Below are 21,416 nucleotides of genomic sequence, written 5' to 3'. Positions count from 1 at the left end.
GGTGTGTGGTTCATGTGTATAATCAGAGGAATTCAGAAAACTGAAATCTGAGGATCATGGTTTGAAGTCAGACTACCCAGAAAAGTATATTAAAATCTTATGTTCAATAAGCCAGCAAAAACCTAGAAGTGTAGCTATGGTTGAGTTGTAAAACATAATCCTTGAGTCAAAAAGCTAGTAAACATAAGGGCGCTGAGACTCTAGCCTGAAATCCTAGATATTCAGGAGTTTGAGATATGAAAATCATGGTTCAAAATCAACCTGGGAAGGAAAGTTAATGAGAACTTATCTCCAGTTAAACACCAGAAAACCTTAAGTGGTGCTGAGGCTGAAATGGTAGAGCATTCACCTGAAGCTGAAGAGCTCAAAGGCAGCACTCAGACCGAGGGTTCAACTCCACCCTCCTTAAAAATAGGTAAGAAACAGCAAAGAGGCCCAGAGATCAGGTCTACTGACCACAATTAAAAAGCATTGAGGTTGAAGGCAAGAAAGAGCTGAGTAAAAATATTAAAATGTTAGAATCTGGTTGCTCATGCCTGTAGATTCTAGCTACCCAGGCCGCAGTTCAAAGCCAGCAGTAGCAAGAAAGTCCATGAGACTTGTGTATGTAATTACCAGTAGTAGGGGTTGAACTTGCCCTGTTTCACTCAAGTCTAGAGTACTACAATCCCCAGCTTTTTGGTGATTAATTGGCTATAAGAATCTCAGACTTCATCTGGGAAGTTGGCTCAGTGGTACAGAGCTAGCCTTTCATGCATGAGGACCTGGGTTTGACTCATCAGAACCACATAAGCAGGAAAAGCTGAAAGTGTTGCTGCAGCTCAATTGATAGAGCACTAACCTTAAGCTGGAATGCTGATGGATAGCGCCAAAGCCTAGTTTTCAGGTTCACAACCAATGGCAAAATAATAATAATAAAAAGAACTTCAGACTTTGCTGTTCATACTGGCTTCAAACCAAGATCCTCAGATTTCAGCCTCCTTAGTTGTGCTGGGTTCACATGAGACTCTTCAAAAAGAAAGCAGCTGGAAGTTGAGCTGTGGCTCAGTTGGCAGAACCGAGCAAAATCTCTGAGACAGTGGCCAGTACCTAGATAGAGAAAAAAAAAAACATAAAAAATTTCAAAAATAAATAATAAATTGTAATACCGAAAAAATCATGTTTAATATGATACAAAGGAAACCTTTTTATTTAAGGGCAGCAAACAGGAACATACTCCAAAGTTTCAAAATGACATACTGAGAGTACGGGGAAAAGGAAAAATTTAAAATTCCTGTAAATATTAAATCCAAACTGACATGACCAAAATCTAATATGATCAGAAACTTATCTCTCACTTGTAATTGCTTAGAAACAATTGTTCCTGCAGTTTCAGCACTAGCATGGGGATTTAGGAAGGACCTCTCTATGAAGCCTTGACTGTATTCAGGGATCTTCTTGCTTTAGCCTCTTGAGTTAGAAATACAGGCATTGCCCTTATTTTAATACACACATTACACTTTAAAACTCAACATCAATATTCAAATAATGGATTATGTGTAAAAGCATGAGTAAACATCCACCAGAGAACCTCTGAGCAATACAATCATAACAGTAGAGGAGCACCTACCACTTAAGGTAGATAATAGAAGGAAGATTTAGCATTTTTTGGATGTGCAGGGGGTTGAACACAGGGTCTCCTGCTTGCTAGGTAGGTAAAAAATTCAGTGATATTATTTCCACACTACTTTGTAACCATTACCTTTGCTTGTGAACTTTCTTTTCAATACTGATGGAATCCACACAATGACCTGCACCAGAAAATTTTTTTGTTTGTTTTGTTTTTGGTCGGTCATGGAGCTTGACCTCTGGGTTGGGCACTGTCTCTGTGTTCTTCAGCTCAAGGCGAGTTCTCTACTGCTTGAGCTACAGTGCCAATTCCGGTTTCCTAGTGTTTTATTGGAGATAATAGTGTCACAGAATTTCCTGCCCGGGCTGGCTTTCAACTGTGATCTTCAGATCTGAGCCTCCTGAGTAGCTAGGATTACAGGTGTGAGTCACCAGCGCCTAGCCAAAGGCCCTATAAACTTTTAATCATTCATTTTTTCCTTATGAAATGATTTAGTCAATATATTTAACATAAATAGACTATTTTGTGTCCATCCATGACAGACATATATTAATTGCAGCCTTTTATGGATGTCATAATTTATGCACACCTCATTTTATAAACCTATTCATCTGGGCCCACATTCAGCAGCTTGTTCTGAGAAGAATAGTAGCTATTTTGCTAGCCACCTCTATCCTCTGCCTTCTCTTACTCAATTTAGTCTTTGGTATCAGTTTGAGTCTGCTCAGAGGGTAGAGCCAGCCTGGGCTGGCTTTGAACCATGATTCTCAGATCTCAGTCTCCTGAATAGCTAGGATTACAGTCATGAGACACCTGCACCAGGCCATCATTTCTTCCAAGAACATTTCAGGAGGATGGAATAGTATAGCACCACATACATTCATTAGCAACTGCCCTTTGGTGAGTCAGATGCTCAGACCAAATCCACTGACCTTGATATTGTCTTTGGTGTCCAAAAGGATATTGTTGGACTTAAGGTATTCGTGTATGATTTTGTTTTGGTGTAAGTAGTGAACAACTCTTACAACATATATGACAAGCCTCCTGGCTTCATCCTCATATAGGCGGCAGTATTTTCAGATCCACCCCATGAGGTACCTCTAGTGGCCAGTTCCATGATGAAATACACATACTCTTCCTTCTCCATTACCTGGTACAACCTGATGATGTGTTTGTGCCATACCTTCTTAAAAATGTCCACCTCATTCTTTATCCAATGATGAGGACTCTCACTTCCAGAGTATTTTAAATGCCACGTCCTTGTCTGTGAGGTGGGAATGGGCCAGCTTCACTTTCCCATAGATACCTGTGTCAAAGAGCTCTTCCTTCTGGTATTGTTTGATGATCTCCTCCTTCAAGGAGCTCAAGGATGATTCTTTCTGTTCTTCCATCCTTCTGCTACAATGGCAGGTAGCAAGTCTACCTAGATAAATTAAATAAAGTAAAGGAAAACCCAGAAAGAGTAAAAAGAAATACCAAAATCCAATAACAGCCCGTCCCCACAACCAAAAAAGTCATTTAGCTTTGATTCAGTCCAAGCAAGAGCTCCAAGCTCTGTTAACTGACATAGGTTGGAGCACAGTGGCTTACTGTATATCCTGCATGACCTCACACAATGGAGCAATCACAACCAGGCATCATAGAAAAAAATGGACAAATCAGAATCTGGGCCAGTGAGGTCAGCGAAAAAGTGGACCAATTACAGCCTGCCAGCATTGACACACTAGCTCTTAGGCCTCAAAGACTGTTGCTAAGGAATCCATGTGGCTTCATGTTGCTCTGGTCATTCTCGTGGCATTTCTAAAGCCAGTAGGACAGTGGCCAAAATCCTCTGATTTTCTAGAAGACTCATGAATCTTATAAATTGTTTCTTTGGAGACACTAGCTAATAGTCTCCATTCTTGATGCCCACCTTATTTTGTCTTGTTCCAGCAAAAGCACTGCACAAAGACCTCCGTCCTTCTCAAGGACAACTCTGTCCTACAACTTCCTCCTGAGGGGACAAGTTCCAGGGTGGCTTTGAGCCACCACCCTCACAATTCCCCTTCCTGAGTAGTTAGGATTATAGGCCTGAGCCATCGGTAGGTACTTAGCACATCTCTTACATTTGGAGGAAGTATATTTGTTATAAAGGTGGGTTTTAGATATGTCCTTTTAACACCTTAAATTTTTTGTCCTTACTGTCTAATAGTGAATCTAGTTTCTGATGAGAAATTTGTCTTAATATCATTAAAGATTACTTGTGTGTGATGAGTTGTGTCTTTGTACTTTGGGATGTTTTCTGTTTTTGTTTAATTAGAATGTGTCAATTTGTACGTGTGTAATTATGTTAATTGACTTTTTTGATCTGATAGATTCTTGCATAGAAGGGTTCATGCTTTCAATCAAAATTGGGAAGGTATTGGTTTTTATTCCTTCAAATCTCTGTATACGTATATGCATTATACATGATATATTCACATTGTATATGTGAATATAAATATATGCCTACATGTTTATATTATATATACATTTATATACATATATAGTTTCACATAGCTCCCACTTTTGTGATTGTTTATAGTAGGAAGTTTAGATTGATCCTAGCTACTTCATCAGAGTTAGAGTTTGAAGTTCTCCTCTTTATTTCTTGATAAAAATATGCATTACTTGGCAAGGATATTGAAATAAGTATAAAGCACACATAGCTTCTCTCTCTCTCTTTCTGTCTCTCTCTGTCTCTGTCTCTGTCTCTCTCTCTCATTTCCTGCCTCAGTCAGGTCTCTGATCACAGGGACATTGCTTGTCGGGTTCTTCTAGTGTGCTGTGATCTTCTGCAGTGTCATATTCTGCTTCAAAGGCCACCAGGCCTGCACCTGTAAGAGGAGCTTCTCAAAGGCAGCCTGCATGGGTGCACCTTCCTGCTTCTGTCTTGATGTCAGAGCCCCACAGCTACGTGGGGTGGCCTTAGCAGATGCCCCTGTACCAGGACTGCTGACTGGTGACTGTGGCAGCACAAGCACAGCCTCTTTTTATGACACATCAGAGGTCTGCGTTGGAACGTGGGGGTATTCCCTGGTTGGTGGCTATGCTTGGAGCAAGGCTGGGGGCTGCAGAAGCCTCACTGTGGCCTGACTTCTGGGGCACAACAAATCCCAAGGGTTTCTCTGGGCTCTTTTCAGAATACATGGGCAGATTCAGGAGCAGAATCTGAGCTCAGGTGGGCCCCTAAACACAGGGTGGGCAATGGAGCTGGGTGGGGCAGGGCTGTCCAGGTTGGCAAGGGGCAGATGATGAACTTATATTAGTAGTCTGCTGGCTCCAAAAAAAAAAAAAACTAGACTTGCTTGCTATCCAGAAATATCCCTCTAAATCTGGTTACACCAGAGAGTTCCATGCTGGTGGGAGGAAACTGCTGTAGACTGCAGTAGATGGACCAGGAGTACTTGGTGCTCTTTGTGGGCAATTCAATGCTGGTCTGGCAGGGGAAATCTGAAGTTTCCATAATATTGCAGATCCAGGGAAGCAAGAGCCCAAGCAGACACTAGGCTTGGCCAGCTGCACACTGGGCAGGCTGGTAGGTGAAATCTTGCTGCATGGCTTTGCAGAGTCCCCTGGCCCACCTGCCAGCACAAGAACCTGCCCAACATCTCCTCAACCATAGAACTTGGAGACAGCATCGCTCACAACATGGACATGCAGTGTCCACCTGGCTAGACGCTGCTTTGTTCAGTGCGAGTCTGGGAGAAGCGGTAGGCATGCTGGTGGAGGGAGCAGATGCCCCTTCCAAGGCATCTGGGGGAAGAGGAGCCCCTGCAAATGGGCTCATGGTAAGGCTAGTCTGTCCTGTCCAAAGACAACACCTCCAGCTTGTATGACTCTTTGGTTGGGTGAGGGAGTCACCCTTTGGGGGCAGTGATATTAGGAGACAGTGTTGGTGAGATTATCCCAAAATTAAACCAAATTTTGAGCTAGCAAACGAGTAAGTCTTGTTGAACTGCCCATGGCAGGTGGAGTTGATGTCATGGCTGCTTCTGTCTTGAATGACCCCGAGGCTTTATCACCAAAAGACATGTGACTGGATGCTGGCATGGAGTCCGATGGTTTTAGGAAATTTATCAGAGAGCCCCACTTGGCTTGTAAGTCACTCAATAGGGCTAACACTGGGTGTGGAGTTTGGGCTTTAGAGCTGGGCATTACAAATTGATCTTTTTTTAATTTTAGTTTTTTTTATTGTGAAAATAGTGTACAGAGGAGTTACAATTACATGGGCAAGATAGTGAGTACATTTCTTATCAAGCATTGTAGCCTCCTCCTTTGTTTACCCTTCCCATCCTTTCCCATCCTCCCTCCCCCTCCACCAATCCTCCCCCCCCAAGTTGTAAAGTTCATTCTCGACATGACAACTTGTACTTCTCATTGTTGCAATAAGTCCAACTGTATCCTTATATAAACGACTTGTTTTTGTTCTTTTTGAAGGGCTGCGGACACCATCTGGAAGCTGTTAGACATTTAGGATGTGTGATTACATCATGAGATAGGTGTGGGCCTCTGAGCTTCATCCATTGTTTGCAAAAGGGCTGAGCCCTCCAACCCGTATTGTCCTGGTGCCCTCAGGGTGTGGGCTGGTTTCTGGCAGTGAGAAAAGTTTAATGTGTCCTCTATTCTATGAGACTCACTAGGAAGTTCTATTATTGGCAGGGATGATTCTGTCATTGGGAGGTCTGTGTGTTCTCTGAGAAAGGGAATCTACAGATCTCAGAGCACATCTTGGCTTTCTCTCTGAATATTTAGTTTCTGTGAAAGACATGTCTCTGTAAGGCCTATGTGTTTAAGGTTTCAGATGCTTTATAGGTTTCTAGACATATCCAGGGCTTGTTCTTTTTTATCTTTCAATGACAGCTCTAATTTCCTCCTTTTGTCATGTTCTATTGACCCCTTTGACTCTGGCATAAATGAGGGAAGACAGGCAGGGCTGTTGTGTTGCTAAGGAAAGCAGACAGGGCTGCCTTGTTGCTGAGAAAAAGCAGGCAGGCCTGTTTTGTTACATAGTTTCATTTTATTCCCCGATGTTGGTAAATAAAACCTCCAGATTGGACGTCAGGAGCTGCCCATGATCATTGCTCCATTCCTTTCCCCTGCTCTTACAATATTGCCTTTCTATTTAAATTCATTTTTTGTCAGAAACAAAGAGGCAATTTAAAAATCTATATGTAATGTTAATTTTTATTCTTGAATTACTAAAATACATGAAGAGCATGTCAATTAAAGCAGCATAAAATGACAGGTGGCGTGAGCTTGATGACTGTCCCTCTACTCTGTCTCTCTTGCTCTACCTTGGGGTGACCACTGCGACTTATTAGTAATGTATCCCTGCATCTAAACTAAATGTGCACAAAGAACAGGCTATTAAAAAGAGACTTGCCCACAGCTATTCAAGTCCCACAAACTTCTATCTTAGTAGGAGGCCAAATTTCCATTCACACCATGTAGATTCAAACGTCTACACTCAGGTTCACAGACCTGAACCAAGTCTGTGGTGGAACCAGGACTGAAGGTGGTAACTTATTGTTCACTAAGGGAGAAGTTTGAAATAGCTAGAAATCTGCCCTTTGCCTTTGCCACTAAGTCACACTATCAGGTATGAGGACCAAGGACTTACACAGGCCTGTTAGTGGTTACTAGACTGGGTTTTAACTTTTGTAATTCGAAGTTTCTCTTCAGATCAAATATTGGGCCTGCACAACAGCAGACCATGAGGAAGTGATGTCCAGAACTTGTGCGAGTGTCTCAGACTATTTGAATTTGTTTTTACTGAATTGTCATTTTTTCTACAATCCACACCTATGGCCAAATAGAGGCTTTCTTACAGCTGGCTGACTGAAGGCACAACACTGGAACTAGTTCTGCAGACTTGTTCTGGAATATGGCTGTTTCAGTCTTAGATTTAGAACTCTAATCTTTTTCCCCCTCTCTTTTTCCTCCCTCTCTATCATTCAATAAACAATTCAAATAATCATTTGTTGAACAAAACCTTGGAAAATTGTTATAACATTAAACCATAGTGTCCACCCTTCAAGTCTGGCCATTTTGTTAACACAAGTTGAGAACAAGCAAGAAAAACCGTAAATGCACGTACAGATGCACACACCCACACCCACACCTATACCAGATAGACACATACATACAGAAACACAAAAAAATCACAGCACATTTAAACCTTGTTTTTTTTTTAATACTTTAAATACACCAAAACATTTGATGCCATCAGGAAATCACTAGCTCCCCCCCCCACACGCACCACACACACACACACACACAGATACACAGACATAGACACACACAGACACAGACACACCCAGACACAGACACACACACACATACAGACACACACACACACACACACACACACACACACACACACGCACACACACACACACTACCAGTACTGGAGCTTGAACGCAAATGTGGGTAATATCCCGAGATTTTGTAATGAAAGATACCATTTTAGTCATTTGCACCACAGCTCTACTTGTGACCTTTTTGGTTGCCAAATGGAGATAAAAAAAAAAAAAACACATGGACTTTCTGCAAAAGTTGACTCAAAACCTTAATACACACATCTCAGAGTCCATACTGATTGAACAAGTTACATTCTCACCAGCAGTGATAGAGCTCCTTTTGCCACATCCATGACAGCATTTGTTACTAATCACATTAAAATATTTTTATTGTCCTTCCTTAGTGCAGTGAGGTGGAATTACAGTGTTGTTTTTGTTTACATTTCCTTTATATTCAGAGATATTGAACATTTCTTCTTGTGTTGATTGGCATTAATTACTTATTCTGAGAAGTTTGTCTTTAGGTCATTACCTCATTTATTAATTGGGATGTTATTTCAGGGTTTATTGGGGGAAATTTTTGTGCTATATATATATATTTTTTCCTATTAGGATCTCGTTTGATGAATAGCTCATGAAATTCTTCTCTCATTCCATGGGTTTTGTATTTAGCTTGGTATGTTCTTTGTCAGGCAGAAACTTAAGTTTCATGCAATCCCATTTATCCAGTCTTTCTTGGATTTCTTGTGATCATGGATCTTTAGTTAGAAAATTTCGACCTGTGTTGTAGGAGTCATAGTGTTTCCCCTGCCAGTTCTTGTAATATTTTCATGGTTTCTAGCCTTATATTGATGGCTTGGCATATGTGGACAGCATTAATTTAATCTGCCTACAATTCCTTGGTTCACAGACACAACAAAGTTGTACCTTTTCTAAGTAAGATGAGGTGTTTCATGATGGTTTGGAAAGGGGATGTCTACTCAGAAGTGTGAATATGGAAATCATAGGAGGTAGGCTCAGGCATAATTATTTTTAATTACATTTTTAATTGTAAGTACAATGAATCCTAATCTGTGACACTTTTTTTATCATCTCCCCCATCTCTGAAACAGCTCCTTCCCCTCAATTTTCCTAGTTTCATTGGATATGCATTGAAAATTGTGACTTCATTCACCTCCTACCCAACTTTCAAGTGCCAGTTTCCTCATTTACATTTTATTGTATTGTTGGATTTTTTTAAAGAATTACACCATTTAAATTCTTTCCAATATATACTGTACTTCATGAAATATATTTAGGTATACGTGCATACAATACTCTGTATGTTTTCATACAGACCAAGCTTCCACATTTGAGAGAAAACATGCATCCTGACTTTACAAAAATTTTTCCAGTTCATCAATTTCTTTATAAATGCAATATTCTAATTGATGAGTAACGTTACTCTGTATATATATATATATATATATATATATATATATATATATATTTCTTGATTCATTCATCTATTGAAGGTATTTGTGCAATATAAATACCTTGACAATGAACATAGTTGTGTAGGTGGCCTTATTTTATCCTGATTTTTAGTCTTTTGGATAAATGCCCAAGAATAGTAGTACTGAACCACAAGGTAGGTATAGTTGTTTTGTGGGTTTTTTTCAGTGTACTTAAACAAGATTACATTCCCACCAATAATATTTTAGAATCAGTCTTAAATGAGATGGAAAAAGAGATGCAAGTCAAGTGATTCTGTTTTTAGTGTTGTTGTTATTGTTTTTGTTCGGTTGTAGGACCTGAACTCTGGGCCAGGGCACTGACCCTCAGCTCCTCAGCTCAAGGATAGAGCTCACTACCACTTGAGCCACACCAAGACTTCCAGCTTTTTCTGTTTATGTGGTGCAGAGGAATCAAACCCAGGGCATCGTGCTTGCAAGGCAAGCACTCTATCACTGAGCCACCTTCCTAGCCCATCTCAAGTGTTTTGGTTTGCATTTCCTTTATGGCCAGAGATATTGAACATTTTTATGACTACTGGCCAATTTTATTTCTTCTGAGATGTCTTTACTTCGCTTGTTTGCCCATCTGTAATTGAGTTGTTAATTCTTTGCTAGTATAATTTATTGAGCTCTTTGTATATTCTGACATAGACCTGGCAAAGATCTCTCCTTCTATAGGCTGTCTTCAGCTTGCTAATGATGTGCTTTGCCATGCAGAAACTTCTTAGTTTGGCACAATCCCATTTGTGAATTCTCTCTTGGAGTCCAACCATTATTGATGGTGAACTCTATATTCATGCTCAGTGGGAGCCAAGGTTAGCAAGACTTATATTCTTGGAACACTTCGTTCTAGAGTTCAGTGATGGACATGTACGGTTTCCCCATTGGTCAAAATCAAACATTTTTTCTGATTCTTTAAGCCACACATCTAGACAAAGGATACTCTACAACATATATTTTTCTTGTATAGTCTCAAGAGAGGTTGTACTAGTGACTTTATTTCTTTATATTTCTTCCTTAACTCTGTACATCTGGTGTACAATATGATGACTGATGACCACATGGGGATACTGAACATTGTAAATTTTGGTTTATTGTATTGAATTTGCAGTAAGGGATAATGTGCACCATGGAGTTGGAACACTACATACAAAACAATGAGGGGAGCTACTTTTTGTTTGTTTTTCCAGTCCTGGGGCTTAAGCTCAAGGCTTAGATACTGTCCCTGAGGATCTTTTGCTCAAGGCTATTGAGCACTCTACTACTTAAGCCACAGTGCTACTTCCAACTATTTCTGTTTTTGTGGCACTGAGGAATCAAACTCAGACCTTCATGCATGCTAGGCAAGCACACTACCACTAAGCCACATTCCAGCTCTTTGGTTATTTTTTAAATGCTGTTTTTTTTCATGAATTTCCCACTTTCTTGATCAGGCTTGCTTTGAACTGTGATCTTCAGATCATAGCTTTCTGAATACCTTTGATCACGAGATACTGGTCCCTGGCAAATGGTGAATTTTAACCTACTTTTGATATTCCTCATTGATGAAATAGCTGAGTAGGTAACATGAAGAAAGGAGAAAGGCAGAGGAAAAAGCAACAGTAGTAGATACTAGAAAAAGAATGGAAAGTAGTACAAAAATTGGCAAAATGAAGTAAAGGTTGCAATTTAATTAATAGCATTAGACCAATGTTGCGTTTTTATTTTACAAACATACAATACTGGTACATTTCATTAACAGTAGGACAATGAGGCGGCCAGACAAACTGGTTACATTTAGACTTTTCTGTATACTAAACTTATGCCAATACAATTTATTGTAAAAAATGTCAACGAGGCCAGGTGTGAAAACCTATACTTGTAATCTCAACTCATAGGAGTTAAATGGGGAGGATTGAAAGTTGTATAGGTTTTAGCAAAACTATGTCTCTGAAATAAAAGAAAGAAAAAAATGAAAGAAAAAAACTCTACTCAAATATTTCATGGGCAATTTTGCCCAAGAAAATGCATTTTTCCCCCTATTGTTAGGTGTCAAACCTGGAAAATTGCCCATTGTATACAAGTCCTTTACTACTTGAGTAATGCCCCAAGCCTTTTTACTTACATGGTGTTTTTTAGTTTGGATGGTTGGGAGTCTTTCTTTCTTTCTTTCTTTCTTTCTTTCTTTCTTTCTTTCTTTCTTTCTTTCTTTCTTTCTTTCTTTCATTCATTCTTTCTTTCTTTCTTTCTTTCTTTCTTTCTTTCTTCTTTCTTTTTTTTGGGGGGATAGGCCATGATTAGCTGGAATAATCAATATATACCACCTCACCTAATGCATCTCTTATTTGACTGCTCCAGAAATTTTTTAAAAAGAAGAAACACTTCCTAACTAACTTCATAAGCGCAATAACAAAATCAGAATGTATGTATAGTAATTTTACTTATGAAGAGAAAGGCAAAAATTCCTAAACAAAAGAGAATATATGTCAGAAATGGATAGATTACATTTATTCCTTTTCCATTTTTCCTGTGTGTGTTTTTTTCTGAAGATTTAACACAAGATTCACACATGGATATCAAGTTATTCCAACACCAAAGAGCAAGCCTACATACATAGCTACAATTTAGAAAATCTAATGCAATTTATTAAACTAAGTAAAGAACAAAGCCCATATAATCCCAATAGATGCTGACACAGAAGCATTTAATATTTTTAATATTAGTGAAAATTCTGAAACAACGAAAATATCTTTAGCTTAAGTAGAATATCTATCAAGCACTTACAATATTCTTTAAAAATAGCTGAGTCATTTCTGATGCAATCAAGAGAGAAATTTATCAATGATGGCATTTGACAACACATTTGATGTTTTAACTGAGAAGAAGAAGGAGAATGAGGAGGAGGAGGAGGAGGAGGAGGAGGAGGAGGAGGAGGAGGAGGAGGAGGAGGAGGAGGAGGAGGAGGAGGAGGAGAAGAAGAAGAAGAAGAAGAAGAAGAAGAAGAAGAAGAACAACAACAACAACAACAACAACAACAACAACAACAACAACAACAACAACAACAAGATCACAGAAGATTGCATAAGATTGCAATGGAAGGAAAATATTGTGATTTGTGAGCAAGATGGCATGGTAGTCTACATAAAAATTCAAACATGTTTACAGTTCTACACTTTTACATGCTTTCAGTTAGTTGGTTACACACGAAGTCTAATAATGAAGAAATTAAAAAATCTTGTACATCTCAAACAAACTTACAATTTAGGTGGTTAGAGTGTAGTTGTGGAGATGGGAGGAAAGGAATTGTAGGGGAAAAACAAAGGAGGAGGCAACAATGCTTGATAAGAAATGTACTCATTACCTTGCTCATGTAACTGGAACCCCTCCATACAGTTTTTTATAATAAAAAATTGTTTAAAAATAGTAAAATAAAAAATAAATAAAAAATAAAAAAATCTATGCAGGGAATTGAAACTTAGTGGTCAAGTATTCACCTACTATCTGTGAAGGTTCCTTGTTAAATCACCTGCAAAATACAAAATAGACCAAAAACTTTAAAAAATGATACAGGAAGGAAAATAACGCACAGGCGTTGGGGCAAGTAAGTGGTTTACTTCCAAAGAAGAAGTAGCAACAGATAATTTTGGAGGTACATACTTGGAATCTAAACATCCGTTCTTTCGTCGTTCAAGTGTTCAATGCTAGTCAGCTAAAAAAAAAAACAAAAGCACAACAAAAAACGAGGAGGAGGGACATGACAGAAGAAATAATAATCTGAAACAATTTAAACTTCATCTGGATGGTGGGAAGAAGTCTCTCAGCTCTGTTATTTTCTTTTAAATAAGTTTCTAGCCTTTCGACCATGTGAGAATGCAGCAACAAGCGAACACATTAAAGGCCTGGTGAAGCTGAACTTTCAGCACATTGAATTTTCTTGGTTCTAGATCATGTCCTTCAGAATTTCTGTTGAGTACACATAAGTTTCTCTAAGCTATTGGGACCTTGTCTTAAGGAGTTTTGTTATAGCATCACAATGGAATTGAAATAAACAGCTATACCTCTTTCTCTAAAGGAAGACTCATGGATTTGGCAGTAGGATAGTTCAAGCGGAGGACCTCCAATTGTCTAGGTAGGGGTTCTACCACCTAAGTTCCCTACTCCAGCCCTTGTTCTTCACTTTGAACCTATCAACACATTGCCTTATGGATTTCAAGGATTCTGACGTAAACTATCTCACAGGAAACTATCATGAGAAATGATGATGCTCTATTTTCTCTCACTCCTATAGATGTTAATAACCCACTTCATGGAGATGTATGGCATAGGGCATTTTGCTACAGTATCAGATGATTCTGAAGCGATACCACTATCCTTTTGACATCAGTCATTCTACATTTAAAGAAAAAGACATTGAATATCTTGAGTTAACTGATGAGGTCTTTAAAAGCCAAAAGTTAGAGCAGCTTTTCACATTATGGATGCCATGAAGTACCCTATTGGATTTAATTTCTGAGTGAGAAAACAGCTGTTTTCCATTATCCACCTAAGTATAAAAATTACTGGGACCTATTTTCTTTGCATTTTAATGTTAATGACAAAAGTGCCCTTTTTTTTACTTTATAAGGGGACTCTTAGTATTACATAATTAAATAGTTGTCAAAATTCATTGAGCTGAATAGAGAACATAATTTATATTAAAGTAGTAATTTCTTGCCATTAATACATTGATGTATTTAATTAGCAAATACTGAAAAGGAAAAAAAACAGTATTTCTACAGAAGATTCATCCTGGCAATAGTGACTTTACAGTAGGCTGCCTACTTTCAACCACATGATATTGTTGAATGTGATATTGTTTTAGATCTACTCAAGAGCTATGGGCCTCATCTTGGATTCCATTAAAAACACACCAAAGTGCATACTGATATTACAACTTTTTAAAGATCAGAAATTATTATATGGTACCAAAACACTAAATCAAGTCCATAACAAATAAGGACTTTAATATTATTTTAAGCAGTTGTGCAAGAAGCTTCTAACTCAACAAAGAGGGGCACCTCTTATACTTTAACAACTTCTTTGAATTTTCTCTTTATTGTCAAGATTAAAAAATCTGGATCTACTTTAGTGAGAGTTTCCATTTGAACACTTCGTTATGTGTCACCTTCATCTAGGAATACATAGGATTCCACTTTGTTTTTAGATTGTTGGAGCAAGTTCCAAGACTTGCACATATAGTGAATGGAAGCCACTGGTTGATGTATGCTCCTGCACATGGCCACTGTTCTGGCAGGAGCAGACATAAGGATATGGATACTACTCAAAGACAAAATCTTTGGGAGCAACCCTAGGACCTTGAAGCCAACAAGGACAGAATGAACTTTCTGATACACTTGAAGTTCCTGCAACACTGCCATGGCAGCACCAGTGGCATCACTCTGTGCACCTCACATCCTTGTGGAAACCTTGGCAACAATTCTCCAGGCTCAAGACGAGAAGATCCAGTGGGTTCATTCCAAGCTGTGATTGGTCCATTGCAACCATTGTGAGTGGTCTCTGCAGTCCATTACATTGCTGAGAGTTCCTGGTGACCTGCTGGACTGATTGCTACATTGATAGTTTCCTTTAGGTTGTTGCTCTGGGGTTTTTATTTTCTTAGCTAAGTTTAGGTAGATTTACTCCTTGGCATCTTAGCAGAAAGATGGAAGAACATAGTGAATTATCATCAAGCTCTTCAGAGAAGGAGATTTTCACTGAACAAGACAGTTTGAAGGTGATCATTAGCTATGGCAGGAGGAGATTTTCCCGGAACAATATACCATGAAGGAGGAAATCATTGACTATGGAAGCTATGGATATGTAAATTTGGCCTAGCACCACCTCGTAGTCAATAAGGTTGTAGTGAAAATAATCCTGAAGATGAGAGTTCAACAATTGTTAAATCAAAAATGAGATGGACAGGCCGGGAAGGTGGCTCAGTGGTATATGTTTGCCTTAAATAAATGAGGCCCTGGGTTCGATTCCTCAGCACCACATAAACAGAAAGAGCTGGAAGTGGTGCTGTGGCTCAAGTGGTAGAGCAGTAGACATAAGCTGAAGAGTTCAGTGACAGTGCCCAGGCCCAGAGATCAAGCCCCAGGACCCACAAAAAATGTTTAAATGAGATGGACATTATTAAGATTTTCCATCACCCACACATGATCAGGTCATACCTGGTGAGGGAAATGGATGAGCACAAATACTTGGTAGTGGAACTGGCCATCCAGAGACCTCCTTAGACAAATGTGAAAATCATACCGCCTATTCAAGAATGAAGTCAGGAGTTTATTCAAACAGATTGTGAGGACTGTGCATTAATTTAATGAAACTGAAAATGACTGAAACATTAAATCCAATAACATCGTGTTGGATGACAAAGGCAATGTGACGTTCAATGACTTTGGCATGAGCATAAGGATTTCCCAGGGGTAGTTGCTGAAGGACATATTTGGTATCTTAATTTTGTCCCTATAAAATAGTGCTTCCATGAAAATTACAATGGCTGCAATGTAGATAGCTGTTGCTTGGAAGGCCTCATTTGTATTCTACAGGGATGGCAAGTATCCCATTTGAAAGTATGAATTTTAACCAGATACAGGTAATTGTCTTGGAGGCCACGTACATTTCTCCATTCATCTGTCTCAAAAAGAACCAAATATCATCTTGAAATGGTAAACTGCAGAGCCAAAGCAGAGGCATAGTATAGAACAAACAATGGAGATAATCTCAACCAAACTGAGGGATATTTCCTATGTCTTGATGAGCCACTATGTAATGAGCTAAACCCTATTATTCTTGCACTCTTGTGGGACATGAGGTACAGCCTGCCTGATACACACAAATCAATATTGGACAGGACATTCGATGAAATTATGGTCATCTATGTTTTGATTTTTAAAAGTCTTAAAATAGAATGACAGCCGTGAAATTAAATCAGTGCCTTCAATTGTTTCAGTGTGCCCAACTCCTGCAGACAAATAGTATGTATATACGTATATATCTCACAAATATATTACATATTAAATATATGTCCAAAACTAATTTTATACAAAATTAGGGGACAGTGTTATTAGATTTATCCTTGAAAAAAAGATTAACAAAAAATTAAAGATTGCTCACTTTGGCAGCATATATAAAAAATGGAACGATACAGAGATTAGCATGGCCCTTGTGCAATGATGACTCACATATTTGTGTAGCATTCCTGATTTAAAAAAAAATAAATAAATAAAGACAGATAGAGATCCCAGTTTGAAGTGTGAAAGTAAGTGGAAGGCCCAGTCCATAATCATACATTGAATAAATTTTTGTATGTCTTTTATTATAAAAAATACTGTGCAGAGGGGTTACAATTAAATGAGTAAGGTAATTTCCTATCAAGTATATTTCCTATCAAGCATTGTTACCTCCTCCTTTGTTTTTCCCCTACCATTCCTTCTCTCCCACCTCCACGAGTATTCTCCCCACCTCCGAAGTTCTAATGTTTGTTTTTAACGTAGGGCCTTGTACATTGCATTTTTACAATGGGTCAACCTGTATCCCTATTTAAGCATTTTGTGTTTTCCCTAACCCTCTCCAAATTAGAAAAATGTATATACAAGATGCAGGGTACCAGAATCAAATGCAGTGAAAACAGGAGTTATACCATGGGGGAGGTACATACAAAACAACAAAGAAATCAATTTATAAATATGTTGGAAACAATCACAAGAAAGAAAAAAAATTATCTTGGGGTTTATTTCGCCTAAAATCAACTTGTCTAAAAATTTCTGTTTTTCTCAGACATATACTAGTTATTGCAAATAAAAGAAACCATGGGATCTATGTTTCTTTGGGTATGGCTTATTTCACTTAATATAATTTGTTCCAAGTCTTTCCATTTCCTAACAAATGGGACAAAGAAATTCTATGGAGGCATGGAATTGTGTATATATACCACATTTTCTTGATCCATTCATCAACTGAAGGGTATCTGGGTTGGTTCCATATCTTAGTTATGGTAAATAATGCTGCAATAAACATAGTCGTGCTGGTAGCATTAGTATGATCTTGTTTGTGAACATTTGGGTAAATGCCCAAAAGTGCTAGTTCTGGGTCATAGGGGAGCTCTATGTGGAGTCTTCTGAGGAACCTCCATATACTTTCCAAAGTGGTTGAACACGTTTACACTCCCACAACAATACAGTAAGGTTTCCTTCTATCCACATCCCCTCCAGCATCTGTTGTTATTAGAGTTCTTGATTATAGCCATTCTAACTGTGGTGAGATGGTATTTCTGTTCTTTTTATTTGCATTTCTTTTATGGCTAGGGAGGTTGAGCATTTCTTCATGTGTCTATTGGCCATCCTTCTTTTCTCTTCAGAAAAGTTTCTTTTTGAGTCTTTAGCCCACTTTTTTATGGAGAAGTGGTTTCTTTGAGGATTTGTTGTTGGGAGATTTAATTTTTTGAGTTACAGGTATATTTTAGATATGAGACCCTTGTCTGTTTAATGGCTAGTGAAGATCTTTTCCCAATCCATAGGCTTTCTATTGATCTTGTTAACTATGTCCTTTGCCATGTAGAAGCTCTGCAATTTCATGCAATCCCATTTGTCCAACCTTTCTTTGATTTGTTGTGTTTCTGGGTCTCCATTAAAAAAAAATTCGGCCTGTGCCAAGGAGACCTAGGGTTTCTCCTATTCCATCCTATTCCATCAGAGTGTCTGCTTTGACTCAGAGGGCTTTGATCCATTTGGAATTGATTCTGGTGCAGATTGATATATAAGGATCTAGCTTAAGTTTTCTACAAGTGATTAATCAATTTTGCCAGCACAATTTACTTAAGAGGCTTTCTTCCATTCTATTTTTTTAGCTCCCTTATCGAAGATTAGGTAGCTATATGTCTGTACTTTCATTTCTGCCTTTTCAACTCTATTCCATTGTTCCTGATGTCCGTTCTTGTGCCAGTACCAAGATGTTTTAATTACGATGGCTTTGTAGTAGAGTTTGAAATTTGGTATTGATATTCCTTCATCACTGTTCTTTATGTTAAGGATATTTTTTTTCTATTCTGGGTTTTTTATTGTTCTATATGAATTTTTGGATAGCCTCTTTTAATTCGTTGAAGAAAGGGGTTGGAATATTGATAGGTATTGAATTAAATTGGTAGAAACCCTTGGAAACTATTGCCATTTTCACGATGTTGATCTTTCCAATCCAGGAACATGGGAGCTTTTACCACTTTATAAGTTCTGTTTTGATTTCCCTTTTCAGGTTTTTAAAGTTTTCATTATAGAGGTCCTTCCCTTCTTTGGTTAAATTAATTCCTAGGTATTTTTTTGGGGGTGCTGTTATGAATGGAGTTGCTTTCCTGATTTCAACCACGCTTTTCTCATTATTGGCATACAGAAAAGCCATTGATTTTTGACGGTTATTTTTATACCCTGCTCCTTTGCCAAATTTTAAATCAGCTTGAGTAATTTTGGTGATTTGCTTTTCTTTTATGGCTAGAAATGTTGAGCATTTCTTTATGTGTCTGTTGGCCATCTTCTTTCCTCTTCAGAGAAATTTCTCTTTAATTCTTTAGCCCACTTATTTATTGTGCAGTTGTTTCTTTGAGGATTTGTTTTTGGAGCATATATTTTTGTGAGTTCCAAGCACATTTTAGATATGAGATCCTTGTCTGTTGTATGGCTAATCTTCTCCTAATCGGTGGGCTTTCTATGGATTTTGCTAGTTATGTCCTTTGCCATGCACAAGCTCTGCAGTTTCATGAAATCCCATTTGTGCAAACTTTCTTTGATTTGTTGTGTTTCTGGGTCTCTATTAAGGAAATTTTGACCTGTGCCAAGGAGACCTAGTGTTTTTCCTATTCTTTCCAGTACTGTTTTCAGGGTGTCTGCTTTGACTCTGAGGTTGACAATTACTTTTGTAAACCGGAACTTGTTTGTTTTTTCCATCTTTTGTGTTCATAGGAGTGTCTGTGTTATGTGTAAACAAGCTGTTCTACAAGGTATCTTTCAGGGTGATAGAGTAGTTATTACATGGCTATATGTATTTTATAATGACATAGAGCTTTCTCGTGACTTACCTACATAAATCTTTTAATGTTATTTAAGGGCCAAGAAGAATGCCAAACTTACATTTTTGTGCCTATCTCCATCCTATTTCTCCCTATTGTCTAGTGGTTTATATAACACTCAGCATAACTGAAACTGGCACATGGAACAGACATGGACTTGATGGATCTTGACTGTGAGATGGCCCCAAGTACAGTAAATATCAGAATCAATGAGATCGAAGCAGTTGTCCAAGGTGCCTAGTTGTATTAACATCCTTGGCTTCCAATGGTCTCACCTGCCTCTGTCAGAAAGCTGTTAATGGTCTGTCACCATCAAAGCTCATACTGAAGTTTAACTATTCAATGTAGCAGTGTCAGGAAGTAGAACCTTTAAAAGATGTTTCAGTCATAAATGGATAAATATTATCTCATCAACTCTCAAGGGACTAACGTTATCACTGTTATCAGTTGTTAAAAGCAACCTATGCCCCTTACTCCCTGTCATTCTAGCACATACCATGATGCTGAGATCCTCTGTGATATGATGCACCCACAGGGCCTTGTCCCATGTGCTACCATGCTATATAGACTATCCAGCTACTACTATTAGGCTTGAAATAGACCTTATATTCCTCATGAAGTATACAGCTTAATTGATTTTAAACAATGACAAAATGGACTGAGATTTTATTCTTTTTGTCTTTTTCATGGAAGTGAGGATTAAACTGAGGGCCTTAAACTTACTAGGCACATAAATTGCCACTTGTGCCTACATGCACCCAACTCTTTTTCTTTCTTTTTCACTTTGCTTTTAATATAGGATTTTGTGCTAACTTCACCCAAGTCATCCTCAGTACCCCATGCTCCTATACCCCTACCTCTTGATATCTGGGATTACATGACTGTGACACCACAGTTTGCCCATTAGACCATACTACTCTTTAGGGGAAAGAGATACAGATTCCTGAGACGTTTATGTGGGTTTTTGTGTCTGCTTGTATGCTTGTGTGTGTGTGTGTGTGTGTGTGTATCTACGTGAACTGTTCTTGATGATTTACTTAGTACTGAGGGTGAATTTTCCTTAAGAATCTGTATTCTTAATTCATTCCACTGAAAAATAAATACTTTTCTGTGTACTAATGGCTCATAACTATAATTCTAGCTCTTCAGAATGCTGAGATTTTGGGATAACATTATTAATATTATCCCAGGTGTTATCCCAATGTTATGCCAGGTGAGCCAGGAAAAGTCCATGACACTCTTATCTCCATTTCCTCACCAGAAAAGTCAGAAATGGGGCTGTGGTTTAAGTAATATTCTTGAGGAAAAAAATAGGAATAGCACCTAGGCTCTTATCAATGCTCAGGACCCATACATAATATCCAGATAGCACTTGTGCTATTACAATGAGCTCTTGTGCTATTGCAAGTCACAATTATGTCTGATGGATTGTCTCTACAGGCCAGTTGCAGTAAAAAAAATTTTTTTGTAGTGCTCGCTTTGGCAGCACATATACTAAATTTGGATCGATACAGAGATTAGCATGGTCCCTGCACAAGGATGACATGCAAATATGTGAAGTGTTCCATATTTTTTTTTAAATCTTGTATTTCTTCATGAGATATGTTCTTTCTGGACCATCTTTATGCCTAATTTTTCTCTCTGGAATGATATTGAAATAGAGAAAATATTCAGTGAGGAATTTGGTTTCTGGATCCCTCCCTCATTCATTATTGACATGTTCTCTCTTTTTATTTTTTGGCAGTCCTGGAGCATGAACTCAGGGCCTGCACACTGTCACTGAGCTTCTTTTTTGCACAAGTCTTGCACCCTTTGACCTGAGCCACAGGGCAACTTCTGGCTTTTTCTGTTTATGTGGTACTGAGTAATTGAACCCAGGGCTACATGCATGCTAGGCAAGCACTGTACCACTA

General features: G+C 38.4%; 1 non-coding gene and 1 pseudogene across 1 annotated transcript; both read left to right on the top strand.

The window, feature by feature from the left end:
* The first annotated feature begins 16,556 nt into the window (after positions 1-16,556).
* Positions 16,557-16,656, top strand: LOC138817899 (U6 spliceosomal RNA; annotated as a pseudogene).
* A 4,317-nt stretch (positions 16,657-20,973) lies between these two features.
* LOC138817897 (U6 spliceosomal RNA) lies at positions 20,974-21,077 on the top strand. The gene has a single exon (XR_011368934.1). It is a non-coding gene; the product is annotated as a U6 spliceosomal RNA (small nuclear RNA).
* Positions 21,078-21,416: the final 339 nt, after the last annotated feature.

This window comes from Dipodomys merriami, unplaced genomic scaffold (genome assembly GCF_024711535.1).
Source record: "Dipodomys merriami isolate MVZ:Mamm:240054 unplaced genomic scaffold, mDipMer1.0.p SCAF_702, whole genome shotgun sequence".
Classification (NCBI taxonomy): domain Eukaryota; kingdom Metazoa; phylum Chordata; class Mammalia; order Rodentia; family Heteromyidae; genus Dipodomys; species Dipodomys merriami.
The sequence above is the reverse complement of the archived record's forward strand: the minus strand, read 5'-3'. Positions and strand labels throughout refer to the sequence as shown.